Source organism: Sitophilus oryzae, unplaced genomic scaffold (genome assembly GCF_002938485.1).
Source record: "Sitophilus oryzae breed Bouriz unplaced genomic scaffold, Soryzae_2.0 scaffold_1449_pilon_pilon, whole genome shotgun sequence".
Classification (NCBI taxonomy): domain Eukaryota; kingdom Metazoa; phylum Arthropoda; class Insecta; order Coleoptera; family Curculionidae; genus Sitophilus; species Sitophilus oryzae.
Genome location: NW_022146114.1, coordinates 787,303 through 804,287, shown reverse-complemented (window position 1 = coordinate 804,287; position 16,985 = coordinate 787,303). Strand labels below are relative to the sequence as shown.

Sequence of the window (16,985 nt, the reverse complement as noted above, 5' to 3'; positions counted from 1 at the left end):
CTTCGTATACAAATATTTTTATTAAATCCTGATAAGAACCGAAGTTCCTAAGAAAAGCCATATAGCACAGTTAATTAGAAACAACCAAAATTTAGTGTACTTCTATGTTTCCAATCAATTTTTTGGATTTTCCTTCAGTACATACTTATGTCTAGAAGATGACTATGACATTTTTCTTTTTTATTAGATTGTATACATCAGCGGTTATATTTTTTACTGTTCTTTTTTTTATCGATAAGTACTCTTTTTTTTAAAGTTCTAGTATTTACCTTGTACTTGTATTTTAGATCTAATCATTTCCATCAAAAAACTTATTTATAGATAAATCATGCATTTAGATTTCATTAATTAGTGATATCTAGATTATTTCTAGATCATCAACACAGGGTAGGTTGCACAACATATTTCACACGATATAAGGACCAGGAGCATATTAATACGTCAAATATGACAGATAATTAAAGATTTATTAATTTTAAGTTACGTAATATGCTAATTGATACTTATTTTATATTACAATTTTTGTTTATATCATTTATACGATAGGGTAGGTGTTATCGGCAATAATTCCACATTGATTAACTCCACGCACAAATCTGAAGTATCCAGCTTCACCCCAGGAACTTCCCCATGAGTTTTTGATGGGCCAGTAGTCTGTTCCACTTTCAGGACCGTATCCAATAACTAAGACACCATGATCTAAAGCCGAAATTGAAGCATCGCAGTTTGAATCACTGAAGATTCCTGAAAACAAAACCTTTCACTAATATATTATGTATCATAAATCATTGGATAAATAAAATTATAATGCGTTGGTAAATATTATGTTAGCAAGTTATACCGAGTCGGGCATTTCTGGCCGTGGGTACCGATTTTCGTGTGTACTCTTCGACTTACTAGATCGCCATGTCGATTCGCTCTTAGACATGTAAACACCGATCCTAGACTTCGCTTGCGATAGCTGATTCACATTATTTACTTTTTGTAAATAATGTGAATTCATTACCACAAATTAAACAGGGAAATTATTCAAAACGTTAAAAAAGGGAATGCTTCTAAAAGAAGAAAATTCGCGAAATTAGATTAACTAAACCTAATAAATAAATAATAATATCTAAAAAAGTTTAGGGACAAAGTCTGGTAAATATTTAAAAACCCCAAAAGTGCTAGAGCCATTTACAGGCCATTACGTAATAGTCTCTCGTATATAAGAATATCTAAAAAATATTTAATACAATTATATAGTATTTCTTGCCTTGAACTGCTAATATAAAAATTAATTCCACACTGTGTTCGTCATAATGTGGATCAACCTGCTCTCTCTACCGGTTTCGGGACCCTACCCCATCATCAGGTGAGCTTGGGCCGATTCCACAAAATGACAAACACAGCGGTGAGATATTAAGTCGAGATAGCGGCCTGCGTGTAATAGTCGTACTTTCATACAACCGAGTCACACTATCGATGGTAAAATGTATTATCGACGTACGCGGAGCGTCCGAGACTTCGAGCAAGTACCATGAGTTTATATGAACTATTGCAAATGGGTCGCGTATGCTCCGTCCGGATGATTTCGTCCGCCGCCACACTGGTTCAGAGGCGGCAGAAACCCTATTTTTTAAAAGTCAAGATTTCGTTAATTCTAAACTCGTTTCTTATAGTATATTTCCCGTAGAATCGGGAAAATTGGAAAATCCAGCACTGATACAGCTTTTTTGAATGAAAGCTTTCTTCGTGTGTAAATAATCAGTGGAAATGGAAGGATAAAAATATGCAAAAATGACAATACTTTGAAAATTCTCTTCGCTATTGTGGTGGGCATTAAAAACTGATCTATTCTTTTATTATAATCATAATATATAATTCTGTCAATTATTTAAAAATATTGGGTTTTCGAAAATTTCAATTGAAAAGGTTTTTAGGGCAATAGCTACGACTGGTTTAAAATTTCTTCTATTTTAGGTCATTTAAAAAACCTTTACGCTCCTTTGTGTTTTAGTTGCTATATTTACATTCTACAGAGAGTAATCTAACAAATTATACAAAAATCAGCTGCCTAAACTTGCCTATTGAGCAAAAAAAATCGTTTCAAATTCCTTTACCGTAAAACGAAGAAATATTTTTAATATTATTTCTAGCAAATAAGTGTGTTATTCGGCCATGGGATATCCTACTAATTATAAAACATTTAATAAATCATCTTAATCTAATCAAAAATTATTAATTTCGTTAATAATGCGTCAATAACTAAAAATATTATTATCTTACTTACATACTAGCCCTACTACATACTACCTTACAACATAGTATAGCCCACAATCAACTTACATTAATACCAGATATCAAAAAAAAAATAATAGAATAAATAGTTTCTTTTTTATACTAACAATAAACTATAAGAAAACAACAACAGTATTTAAATAATAAATTTAATTAAAATTTAAATAATAAAATAAAATATCCTTGCACCGGCCAAGATTCGATCTAAGGTCTTTCGCTTCATGGCCCGAAACTTTACCCATTGCTCCAGGGAAACCTGCTCAACAGGACTTCAATGACGGTTTATAAATAAAAAACCCAAAATAAAAACAAATAGCTTCTTCTAGCGTGCGTGTGAGTATAAGTTTGTGAAACGGAATACCTTGTAATACATGAAGAGTTTTCGAGTTTCATACCGGGAGTTGTGCGATGTTATAATAAAGGATATGGGCTTGAATGAATGGTTAGAAAATCAATTTTCATTATCAGCAGATGAAAAAAAGTTGATTATTGGAGCGGTAAAAATGGCACCAATATTATTTTTTCTAATTAATATAATAATAATAATCATTTCATATTGTATATTACAATATTGGGGTAGGTATCTGTTGGTACATTTGTTTTATCGATGTTCACTGAATACTTATATAATAAATATAATAATATATTATTTCTTACAATAAAAATGTATTTTTGTGCCTGCAAGAAGAAACGAATTTCAACAAAAAAAAAGTTTGGGTGCATTTGTACCCCACTTGGTATTTAGGAAATTTTTTGACCAAGGTTTTATGAAGATTAAGATGGATAAATTGCAAGTAAACATCATTTTTTTAGTCCAAAACAGATTTAATATTTGAATTTAGCACTTCAAAAAACGGGGGTATACCGGGTTTCATCCAATTATTCAGATAGTAAGAGGTTTCAGCTGCTTTTGGTAGGCATTAAACCAGTGTGCGCCGGCTATCTTGTCCGCGCGGACGGTCCGCTCCATCTGAAAGCGCTGTAAACCACTATGTTCATCATGTTCGAAGTTTGGGAAATGCTTGACAGGAGGCTTAGAGGTCGCAAAGGGCTACCAGCTTCATTAAATGAACTTCGCTTGGCCCTCAAAGAAGAATGAGAAAACATATCGTAATTTGATATATGCAGCTTCAATGACAGTATGAGCGAACATATACAGGCAGTTATAACAGCCAAGGGAGGAAATACAATGTATTAGGTTATATTTTTTACAATTTTCTTTTCTGTTTGTATACTTCATTATTACAGATACTGTTTTCTTTAATATCGTTAGTTCTGTTATCGTTATTAATGTTTATTAAAACCAGAACTGTAATTTTAGCATTTAATGTTTATTTTTAATTTAACACTATCCAATGCAGCGTAATATGACGTTATAACAATAGTCACCAAAACCATCTCGTCATATTAAAAAATTCCATAAAAAAGCAATGATCATTGAAAAAATTGCAAATTGATCGTAGTCAGTTCATTTCGCTCTTAAAAATTAGCCAAAGTAACCTAAACAAAATGCTCAGGAGTCATGGTTCTGACCGTAAAATTACATTTTCGGAAAATTCACAGGGTGTTTTAAAGTTAGGGTAAAAAATTAACCCCTCGATTAATCCTGTATAATAGCCAAATACTAAAGTTTATAAAAATATTAGTTTACGAATTAAAGTTGATATAATTATGTACAATTTTGTTATATATATGTATAATTATGTACAATTTGTGTATAAGTTCATGAAAATAGGACTAAAATTAACAGAAAACGAAACGGAGAAATTTTTGTTCAATTTTAAAGTATTATATCTTTAAAATTGACCAAAAATTTCTCCGTTTCGTTTTTTTTTGCATATGAATGTATTATAACAGTGTCCAAGTAATGTTAGATACTTACCAGAGCAAAAGCCTAGCATAATCCGCAAGAGGCTGGGTCTTTGATAGGAGTAACGGCGTTTTTCTCTCTCCAGTCAACGGAGTCAGGAACAGAAGCTCCTTCGGGAAGTTCAAACACGCCGTCGCCCTTGTAAACAGGTTTACTGGCAACTTGGGCAGCAAGCATGGCTTTGAATTCGGCCAGTGTCATGTCACCGAATTTATTAATACCAAATTAAAATCTGAACTTAGTTACTGAGTTTAAATTTAAACTAATTATTGTACCTTGTTTGTAGGTTTCTAAGCCTTTTGCGAAACGGGCATTGTATTTTTCAATAGAACGAAGGTTGTCTCGAACGAAGATAGCAAAGCGAGTGGTCTCTTCGGCTTGATTTTTGTAAGTTTTGCCATGTTCCAACTGCACGAAGGAAATAAATATATTATTTTTATACAAAATAGGTAATTTCTATATAGACCGGTTCGAAATATTTGTGCTATAGTAAGCCGATTTTGATGATTATTTTAACAATTTGTATCTAAATTATTTGGCTTTTTAGTCTCCTTTTAATTATAAATTCAATTTTCTGTGGCTAGTATACAAGGGAAATCAAAATGTTGTTATTTTGGTGAAAGTTTGGAACATCCTGTGGAATGGTTTACGTCAGGAATTTAAAAACCAATTTATTCTCAAGGTACATCTGTTCTCGATAATTTATTTTTTAATACATCTCAATAGCTCTTTTCTGCAGGATATATGCGTTTTTGAAGAGAGCAGTAAAGATTAATAACTAAAATGGCTATGCTTTTGGTTCTGCTCAATAATACTTAATGTAATATTACATTTGTTCAAAAGTCATATCATATTTTCTTATTGGTAGTAATTCTAGAAGAGATGGTTTTAACTCCAGAAGTTGATCTCTACCATGTTCAATTAAAGCAATGATATAAAAAATATATGTACCTATGTGGCGGATTCATCTCTCCAAAAAATCCTATATGGGTATTTCGGCACTGCAAAAAATTCTACAAAATAAAATAGTTATTTTTTGTAAACACTTCTGCGTTAAACCTAAACGGACACTGCTTGTCAAAAGTTATGTTTACAGTAATACAAATTTGCCTAACAAAGAAAAAAATGCTTAACGTTTAGGAAAGTTTTTAAATATTTCAAATAGTTTTTTTCTTTATTCTTTGTATTTTTTTTTGCTTCCGACGACAGAAAGAGATAAACTTTCCGAAACGTTAAGCATTTTTTCGTTCACAAATTTGTATATCTGTAAACCTAACTTCTGACAAGTAGTTTCCGTTTGGGATTAACGCAGAAGTGTTTACAAAAATAACTATTTTATTTTCTAGATTTTCTTGCAGTGGCGAAATACCCATATAATATTTTTTAGAAAGCAATAATAGCTGATATAACTTCAGAACTAAAGCCTTCTTAAAAAAATTCAATATGAATTTTCAATAAAAGTTGGTTAGGTTGCATCATTCCAAAAACAATATACACTATTTTATATTAGTGTTGTAGACCCAAAAGCAAAGGTATGATCTTAATTTTCGTCAAAAAAGAATATCTCCGTCAAAAAAAGACATATTGAGTTGAATCATGAAACAATGTAATATGCAACAATGTAATAATTATTTTTATTCCCCTACGCACCTTGGGGATGAGGTATTAGTAAAGTTAACAAACCATACTTTGGTAAACAATTCTACAGGTTGTTTCAAACTTTCACAAAAATAACATTTTGTTTTTTTCCCTTTAATAGACATATAGACAGATTATTTATAATTTAAAAAAGTCAATAAAGGGTAATAATATAGCTAAACATTTCTTAAAAATCATAAAAATTGGCCTACTAGAACAAAATATATAGTACACAAATTACATGGAAGTTTTAAAGTGTTTTTCGTGACGGTCAGTATATTTATCGAAATAAATTTTACCTTGAAAGACTGGAACTTCTCGCCAGGCTGCTCAAGCAGAGATGGCAACTACCAAAAAACTGGCCAAGATAAAACCCTTCATTGCAATTGTTCGGTGGGTACTGGAACAATGATTGATTGAACTTTTCGACCGGTATTTATAGAAAAATTTTCGAAATGTAAGGATAAAGTGACCCTTGGAAATTACGTCCACTTGATATTACGACGCAAAAGTAAACAATTTAAAAAATATAGGTTTATGAAAAGTGGCCGCTAAACAAAGTCTTATATTACTAGGTATATGGCGTCTCAAAAATTCATGAATTCAAAGGCTTCAGTAATATTCATTATGTAAGCATTTAAATATGAAAATGTAAGTTATCCAAAAACTTATAAAAATATATTATAAATATACTTTTTGGCAAACCTTTTAAGTGGTCTGGAAATCCTTACAGAAAGCGTTTTTAGATTTTCTTATATGCTAAAAATTATGGAATATAATATAGTATAATTTATTTCATTAAAACTTTCTTTCCGCTTCTCAGAAAGTGAACCTACCCAATATTACATCTATTTACATAGGGTTTAAAATTCCCTTTTCAATCCTTGCCAAATTGTTATTATTTTTCAAAATTGGACTATAGATATAATTCAACATTCAAATAAACAAAATTGTGAAATTACTCATACAATCAGTGATTCTACCAATTTATTCCTTTTATCATACATTTCACTAGGAATCAAATATCCTACTGAAATATACCTATGTCAAAAGGGCAGAAGAATTTAAAGATAAATATTATTATGCTTTTTTCACTATCTTCCATTGAATTTATATTCTATAATGTCTAGTATGTCACTGACTTGTAGTGAATATCAATAATTATTACAAATGAGGTATAAGCTTCCTTCACGTGTGCTGTCAATTGCGTAAGATGGCAGAGTTCCAAAACGAATTTACTTAAAAATGTATTTTCTGTTATAATATATTCGCTTTTGATTTTTTTATGAAGAGAGTAAAAATTTTCACGCAACTTTAGCATTGATTTTGTGTTCTCTTCAACACACCTATAAAATAGTGCTTATTTTTTTTGGTCATGTCACTGTGATTGAAATGTCATATTATTGTTGTTTATTTCTTCTAGAGTAATAGTGGAGTGCCCAGAGACTTTTACCTCGGAATTCAATTACTGTGAAGGTATTAATGTGAAACCTTCTGTATTGTGTTCTATAGATAAAATACTAAAATGTTTACCCATTTTTTTCGTTGCTTTTAATTTTTTATTTTAGTAATTTTATTAAATTCTTAATTATTTCCTTCTTAATATTTTGATTTGTTTAATTCTTTTTCTAAGTAAATTTATTGAAATAAATAAATCTAATACATAGGCTATACCTATTCTGCTTCTATTCTAATTATTGAAATTTTGATTGAAATCGAATTATACAGGGTGGCGCGTCATATACGACGCGGTTTTTGCAAGGAGAACAAAAGTTTATATTGAAGTGAAATTTTCTGAGCTTATGTAAGTCAATTTAAAATATTTTCTAAAATTATGTAGAGTTCTACAGGGTGTCCCCAAAAAAAGTTACACATCAAAGTTATGTTTTTTGTAATGGAACACCTTACATATTAATTGATTTTTGGATTCTAGTAAAAAAATAAAGGTTTGTTTCATTAGAAAAGTATATGACTAAAATGCATAGTTTTTGAAATACATTCACCGGCACGAAAAATGGGCACCTTAAAACTTTGATGTATTTTAAAGATTAATATATTTTATTTTAATGGGCCGATTTTGATGATTTTTTAAGCAGTGTGTTGCCAAATTATTTGACTTCTTCTGAAGATCTTTTTCTATATTAAAAATGAAACTCGCCATCTGTTAATTATACGAGGGAAAACAAAATGTTGATATTTTTGATGAAAGTTTGAAACACTCTGTGAAATATGTTAAGACAGCAAGAAATTCAAAAATTATTTTATCATCTAGATACATCCTTTCTCGATGGTTTGTTTTTTGCTTCATCTCATTAGCTTTATTTTTGTTGGAAATATTCGGTTTTAAAGAAGGCACTAACATTTTTCGTAATTTTTACATTAAGACCATGCCTTTGCTTTTGGGCCTAGTCAACACATCTAGTAAGTTCTGGTTCCGAAGCAGGCCTTCTTGACAGAAGATTTGCTTCACTTAATCTTCTTCTTGTAGTCCGTTAGTGAATATGTGCGGTTCTTAAGTGCAATTCATTATCAATTTGAAAAGCTGGCAAACGGCGGTTTCTTAGCCATAAACTTACAATAAGTCGATCGTCTCCATTAGAAGTTCTCATACGAAGGTTTCTGGACGTCTGTATTGACGTCCTCATGGACGTGGTCATAATTCAAAAACCATTTAATAAACTCTATGGTATTAAGGTACCGTATGATCGAATAAAAACGGCGTCAGCGATGGCTATGAAATGAAGATCGCTGTCATTTTATATATAAATTTATATGGGAAATATCATCGATCGTCATTTCCAAGCCAACTAGACGCCATTTTTATTCGATCATACGGTATTTTTGGAACCAGAATTTTATAGCAAATTCACTAAACTCGAATAAATCAATGATATATATTTGACCTACCCTGTATATCTATAAAAATATTTTTGAAATATGACCTACTATTAAACATATATTTTGTAAAAGGTTTGGAGTGAAAATCTCAAATAGGAATCCTGATACAGAGCTTTTCCGGAAAAGGAGCCATCTTGTATGTATGCATTTGTATATGTGTGTGTTTATTTAAATACTAAAGTGAAAGCAACGAATTTAAATAGGTAAACTTTGTAATATATCTTATTAACAATACCATGCAAAAAGTTTTATCAAAATTCGTTCACAGTAAATGAATTCCGAGATTTGTATCTCATAAGGGCTTAAAGCACTCCACTATAACTGTCCAACAGAAAATAATATATGACTTTTCAAAGACAGTGACATTACATAAATCATAACCACTATTTTTTATAGATCTGCTGACTAGTCTTCTTCAAAAGGGAATATTAAAAAAAATAAAGCTATTGAGATGAATCAAAAAACAAACTATCCAGAAAAGATACACCTAGATGATAAATTAATTTTTATGCGAGTGTCACAAAAAATGAAGTTTTACGGATCATTTAACGTCCCTAAAGTGTACCTTTTTTGGCCGCTTTTTTACTTTTCGGCCGCTTTTGCAAACAAAGTCATTATTAGGGCAGTCGGGCAGCCTACTAGAAACATTTAATTTACTTATTTGAGTTATTTCCACGTCTGATATTAAGATTGTCAAATTATAAAATTAAATTATTATATTATTAAATACCACACCTTATTCGCCTGGGTCAACTATACGAAAACGGAAAGATGTAGAAACAAAATATTTTATGGGTATATGAGGGGAGGCAGTGTGCAAAATTTAAAATTGTTTTGAAATATACAAGGTGTTTCAGAACTTAGATCCATACCAAAGTTATGTTTTTTCTTATGGAACACCCGGTATTTTATTTCATTTTTGTATTCTTGGGCCCAAAAAAAGGCACTTATTATGAGGGTTAAATATGTTTAAAATCTTTGGTTTTTGATATATGTACAGATATTTAAATTTGCATGCTACAATAGAATAGATTATTAACATCCTGTACATTACTCTTCTCAGAATTAATTCTTATGTTGAGTTTAAAGGTAAAGAAATAAACTTTACTGAAAAATGGTATTGCTTCGTTAAATTTATAGAGGGCTATCAAAAGTTGCTGATCTATTTTAAGGATTTTATTTAAAGAAAACATCCTTATTTCAAATGCAACACTCTGTATTTTTTTAAATAAATCGAAGCAGATTCAAATGCTCTTTCAAACTATATTAGGGTTTCCTATACCTATCTAATTTTTTTCTGTACCTATTTATCTAGCAGATTTTGAATAAAAAGCGATTTTTAAATAAAATTGCAATCAAGATTGCTGGTGTCGCCATTGCAATATTCTATCGACAGTTAGTAACTATTTTCAAAGTCTATATTAATTCATGGACATTATTATTTATAATTTATAACAGTTTTTTTAAATTTACCTACAATAGTTTAATAAGTAAGTATTCATTATTTTATCAACAAAAATAAAGCAGTATCTGTTGGCAGAACGAGTAGATATGTTACTAGTGATTTTATTTTGTGAGGAAAATTGCTTCTTGGTCTCAAGGGCTTATGCTCAAAGATATCCAAATAAGGATCTTCCTGATAAGCGTTCCTTTGAAAAACTACTTGTCCTATTTCGCATAACTGGTAGTGTGGTTTATAAAAAACCTATTAGGCAGAAACCTGTCGTTGGAAGGGAAGAAAATGAATTTGCTGTAATTGGACCCTTTAAAGAAAATCCATATATCTACAAGTCATCGCAAAATAAATCAAAGAACTACTTCTTCGTTTTTCTTGATAAAATAATAAATACATATTTAATAAATATTATTTATTATACTATTATAGGTAAATTTAATAAAAGTGACCTGGTATAAATTTAAATAAGCCCATATACTAATTTCGATTTTGTAAATAGCTACTAACTGACACTAGAAAATTGCCATGACGGCACTAACCCTCTTGCTTGCCATTTTATTGAAAAATTGTTCTTTATTCAAAATCTGATCTAGATAGGTATAGGAAACCCTAATATTGTCTGAAAGAGCATTTGAATCTCCTTCGACTTATTTAGAAAAATACAGGGTGTTACATTTGAAATAACGAAGTTTTTATGTAAAATAAATTCTTAAAATAGATCACCAATTTTTGATACCCCTGTATAAATTTAAGGAAGCAATAACATTTTTCTGTAAAGTTTATTTCTCTACTTTTAAACTGAGCACAAGAATTAATTCTAAATTAAAGTAATGTAGAGGGTGTTAATAATCTATTCTATTGTAGCATGCAAATTTAAATATCTGTAAATATCTCAAAAACCAAAGATTTTAAACATATTTAACCCTCATAATAAGTGCCTTTTTTTGGGCCCAAGAATCCAAAAAATGAAATCAAATACCGGGTGTTCCATAAGAAAAATTATAACTTTGGTATGAATCTTAGTTCTGAGACACCCTGTATATTTCAAAATAATTTTAAATTGTGCACATTGCCTTCCCACATATACTCATAATATATTTTGTTTCTACATCTTTACGTTCTCGTATAATCAACCGAGGCGCATGAGGTGCGCCACCCTGTATATTATATTATTATTTAATTTAACATAACAATTAATAGCAAATAATGCCCTAATTTATTAAATTCTTTATAACACACCTTCTGTTTATAATATACTGTAAGTAATTCTGTACACATCTTTGTTACTTAATAATACACTTTTCATTTGGTTAATAAAAATTTGAATCTAATCTTTCAGTTTCGTCTTTATTTAGAAACAAAATTGTAAAAAAATGTTACCTATTTACTTCAAAAGACACTCGCTTAAAATTTTTGTGTGCCCCACCTCGGCCTTTGTTTACGTACTCCACAGGGTGTTTCAAACTTTCACCAAAATATCCATATTTTGTTTTCCCTCGTATATTTGACAGATGACAACTTTAATTTTTAATTTAGATAAAGGCAATAGAAGGTCAATTTAGCTACAAACTGCTTAAAAAATCATCAAAGTCGGTTAACTAGAACACAATATATAAAATTTTACAGTACATGAAAGTTTTACGGTGCCCGTTTTTCGTGCTGCGGAGTGTATTATTTCAATGTTAGTAGTTTGACGAGAGTATTATGTCTTCAAAACTCCGCTGAATTATAATTAAACTGTTTTACGTCGCAAATTTGTGAACTGATCGTAAATTTTATATATCATTGAAAATGAACTTGTATAATAATTATAAAAATACGTTCTTTCACCCGCTATATATGGTAGATGTCTCTCTTAATGGCTTGGCTATTTTTGTTTTAGTGAATTCAAAATACATGATCCTGTATTAGATAAATCAAATCCGTGATTAAATGATTAGATATATTTATTAAATACTACTTAACTTTAAAAAAAAATACTTTGAAGTAGACATTACAACTAATAGAGACAGAATATGCGTTTAAAATAAACAAGCTACTTAGCATTTTTAGTGAGTATGAAGTTAAGTATAGCATCAAGTATCACATATCGTTTACCGCTGGTCATTCTAAACTTGTGATTTCAATAACTTTAACAAGACAAGATAGTTTAGCTCAGGGTCAGACTGGGCTACAGGGGTCAGGGTGGAATTGTGTGAAGGGGCCTGGTTGGAATTTTTTTGCGTATTTTTCGTCTTACGTTTTGGTCAATTTTTTCCTATTGATTTGTTGTTCGTGTTTGAAATCAAGGAACTACCCGTAACGCAATGCAAATGTAAATATCATTTCTACAGTGAAAATAAAAAATCGGTAAAAAAACTTTTAAGTTAAACGGTTTTATCTTATGTGCACTGAAAACTAGAAAATAATAATAACAATTAGGTATTTTGAACTTCTAGTTCAGAAATATTTTAGTACTAGGCAGAATAGCTTTTAGGCATATTAGACTAAAATAAAAACGTGGGGCCCATTAACTATTGCTGTAATACTTTCTTCTATACTAAGTGTGGATTGCATTGACTTACTATAATCGTAACTGGAGATTTTGACAATCAATAACCAGCCGTGGCGGCTTCACCAGCGAACGCCGAGCTCATGATCTACCAAAGTATAAAGATATGCTTTGCCATAGGTAGGATTTCAGAGGGACCCCACGTTTTTATTTTAGTCTAATATGCCTAAAACCTATTCTGCCTAGTACTGAAATATTTCTGAACTAGAAGTTCAAAATACCTAATTGTTATTATTATTTTCTAGTTTTCAGTGCACATAAGATAAAACCGTTTAACTTAAAAGCTTTTTTACCGATTTTTTATTTTCTAGTTTTTAGTATTTAACGGAAATGCCTACCGAATATCCCTCATTCTATTTAATTCATTTAGTGCATCATTATTACATGGTTTTTTACCTGATAATTTATTACAATCTAATTCCTCAATACACAGCCCTTCCAGAGACTTGACTCGACTTAGAGCCACGTATGATTGCCCTTCCTCAAACAATTTTGAGCCCAAATACACTACTGCATGGTCGACTGTGCTGCCCTGCATTTTATGGACGGTGGATGCCCATGACAAAATTAAGGGTAACATCCTACTTTCAGCCGCACTATAATTGAATTTTGCTGGAAACTGTATGGCTTTCGGGCGTATAACGTGTATGCCGTCTCTGCCAAAGTCAATCCAAACTGATGGTACATCTGTTTCGTACATTTGCGTTCGGCGGAACTGAGGCCAAACAATTTCTGTAATGTGGCCTATAGCACCACTTACCAATCCTTTTGTAACGTCAATGTTGGACCGCAACATTTTCACAAATTCATCACCTATTTTTTTTTATCTGTCCTTCTAACGTCACACAATCTTGGACACAACTGTTCTGGACTCGACTACTCATGCCCTCACCTAAAACGCCATTTTGTAACGACGTCCATCTTGGATTTTAAATTTTGTTATAATCACAGTATACTATGTGTAGTATAATGTGAAAATACCAGTGTAGCCCTTTCATTTGATACCCATATTGAGGGGGTTGTGGAAAAATATGAAATCCGCCATTTTGTACCGGCGGCCATCTTAGATTTACAATGTTATTGATATTACTATATTGTATTGTCATCGGAACTAAAGGTGTGTACCAAATTTCAGATCAGATGACATCAGGAAGATACTTAAATTTCAATTTCTAATTTTGACCCAAACAAATAAATAATAAATACCGTACGGGTCGAGCTAAATAAAACCGTTTAAAAAAACATATATAAAAAAACTACAACACTGTACACAGATTGTACTTAGTTTTTTGTAAACATATGACACACAATTATTGTTGTATTAGGTTATTATATATACCTATACTGCAAGAAATTTGTTTTCTATTTTATAATTTGGCTTGCCTGAAAAAAAGCCTTTTACCATCCTTTTACTATCGATAGTTGCGCCTCGGTGGTACGAAAGTACAACCATTGCACGCAGGCCGCTATCTCCCGTTTGGGACTTAATATCTAACCGACACATTCCGAGAAGTTGGAATTAACTATCTCTGCGCTGTGGTTGTCATTTTGTGGATCTGCCCAAGCTCACCTGATGATGGAGTAGGGCTCCGAAACCGGTAGTGAGAGCAGGTTGATCCACATTATGACAAACACAGCGTAGAATTAAATTTCTATATCAGCAGTTAAGTGGCAAGAATCCTTATATAATTTTATTATATATACCTATATTGCAAGAAATTTGTTTTCTATTTTAGTTATAAATATTTTTTTTCCGCAAGCTCTACGAGTAATACTTTCCGAGATACGGCCGAGAGCTATTCTTAGTGGGACACCTGGTACATTTGTCGGGAGTCACTATAGCAGAGAGGGCATTTGTTCAGAAGTTATATCAGCTATTGTTCCTTTAATTGGATATGGTAGAGATCAACTTCTGGAGTTAAAACTATTTCTGCTAGAATAACTATCAGCACAAAATTATATGGCCTTTTAACGAAAGTGGTACTACAATGAGTATTATAGAGTAGGACCAAAAGCATAGCCATTTTAGTTATTAATCTTTACTGGTCTCTTCAAAAGCGCATATATCCGACAAAAAAGAGCTATTGAGATGGATAAAAAAATAATAGAATAAATTGAGATGTTACCAATAGATTGTTGGTAACACAGTTTCATGATGGTTGCAGAACGGTGTCTCGACGTAGTTAGGCCGTTGCCTTGTCTAAAAATGTTTTATTTTAGATGCATAGATGTATTTATGCAAAAAAAAAGAAATAAGATTTTTTTTACCGTTAGGCTGATTCTATACGGACAGTTGTTAAAACGCAGCTGCTTTGAAGTTGGCAAATACTTTGCCAATATCGTCGTTATTGGTAAAGATATGAACAAAAGATTCGTACAAATGTTGCATGGTTTTATAAAGGTGCATATCCTAAGAAAATTATCGTATACAGGGTGTCTCAAAAAAGTAATAACAAAGTTGTAAGTCTTTTGACATTGCAATCACCATTTTCCTGTACAGAATTGGGTTCAGCATAAAATCCTGCATATAGCACACTATTTTTATTTGAAGCACTATGTCAGGCTATTTCTTCCGAAAAAGTAGCAAAATAAGCGTTCGGCATTTAACGTTTTATGTAAAGCTGGCTAGGTATTTTTACACAAATGAAGAAAGAAATTAGAGATAAATGATTATACTATATCCGTACTGTAGCAGATTTTTAAACAACTTCTTTATTTTTAAGATTTTGATAGTCAAACATCAACAAAATATTCCTTATGTTTGGACTAAATTCAGGGTTCAGCATAAAATCCTGCATATAGTACACTATTTTTATTTGAAGCACTATGTCATGCTATTTCTTATTTACACAAACTTTTGTTAAAATTTTAATTTCAATTAATTTTTCGTTAAAATTTTAATTTTAATAAATTAATTTTATATTTAATTAATTAATTTTTCGTTAAAATTTTAATTTTAATAAATTAATTTTAACCGCGTTTTTTGCAAAAAATAGATAAAAAATGGCACACCCGACTGCATACGTCTTGTCATCAAAGCTTTACTAAACAAGACTGATGCAAACCACTGCTTCTAGTTGCATAAATTTGGCGCTAAATTTAAAGTGTGACTAAACCATGTAATTATCAATTTCGCCCCCGGTTATCAATTTCGCCCCAAACTGCGGTACCCTTAAGTGCTCAAGTACGTTACCTAACGCAACTACGGGACTTCTACGCAAAATTTCATTCTTCTAAAACCTATTTTAACAAATTTTTGAAACAACTTTAATCCCTTATTTCACCCTCTTTGAAGGTGAGTTTACAAAAAAACCGCTTCTAAGTGCCCACTTGCGCCACTTAAGAACCTCTATACAAAATATCATACCTCTAGAACTAATTTAAAAAAAATATACAAAATTTCACCAGTAGTTTTACCTTCTTATGGTGTCAATTTCCAGAAATCGCTCCTGAGTGCCCAATTATATCACCCAAGAAACATCTGTGCAAAATGTCATACTTTTAGAAGCGATTTTAACAAATATTTGTACAAACTTTCACCCCTAATTTTACCCTCGTAGGGAATAAATCTCCAAAAATCAAATATCCACTTCAAATATCCATTATACGACAAATTTAAAAATCCACAAATTTCCACCCCGAGTCTCGGTAGTTTCACCCCCTTAATGGTTGAATTTCCGAAAATTAATAAAAAAAGCGAAACTGCTTGACATACAAACACCAATTTTGGCAAATGCGTTCCTTCCCGCTAAGAGGTTGAAATTAGGGATAGATGGTTGTATAAAAAGTTGTTAAAATTTGTTCTAGGAGCATGAAATTTTGCACGGACGCTCCTTAGGTGACGTAATTGGCACCAACCAACGACGCACCAAGATTTTACAAAAATCGCCCTCTAAGGGAACAACATTAAGGGGTAAATATTGTAAGTATGAAAAATTTAAAATCTGTCCTATAACTATGAAATTTTAGGCAGATGTCTCTTAGCGGCGTAATTAAATCTGATAGATGGAGTAGGTGCCTTTATGTAAAAATCCTGATTTTCAAAAAAATTCTACGTTTCGCCGGTTCTTCATAAACTTCTAACATGCCATCGCCGTGAATCAACCTATACAGGTCCGGTAATACAATATCTAGGCATAGGAGTTACATGCATTGGAATGAAACGCCTATAGAAAGTCTAAGCTTAAACAGAGATGGACAACAACTTCCCCGTTTCCACTTCCACTACGACTGTCGAGTTAGACAAACTCCAATAAGATAACAAATTTTGGAAATTCCGCCGCCTCCCATCC

General features: G+C 31.4%; 1 pseudogene; it reads right to left on the bottom strand.

Moving 5' to 3' along the window:
- Positions 1-512: 512 nt before the first annotated feature.
- On the bottom strand, positions 513-11,922 carry LOC115877409 (annotated as a pseudogene).
- Positions 11,923-16,985: the final 5,063 nt, after the last annotated feature.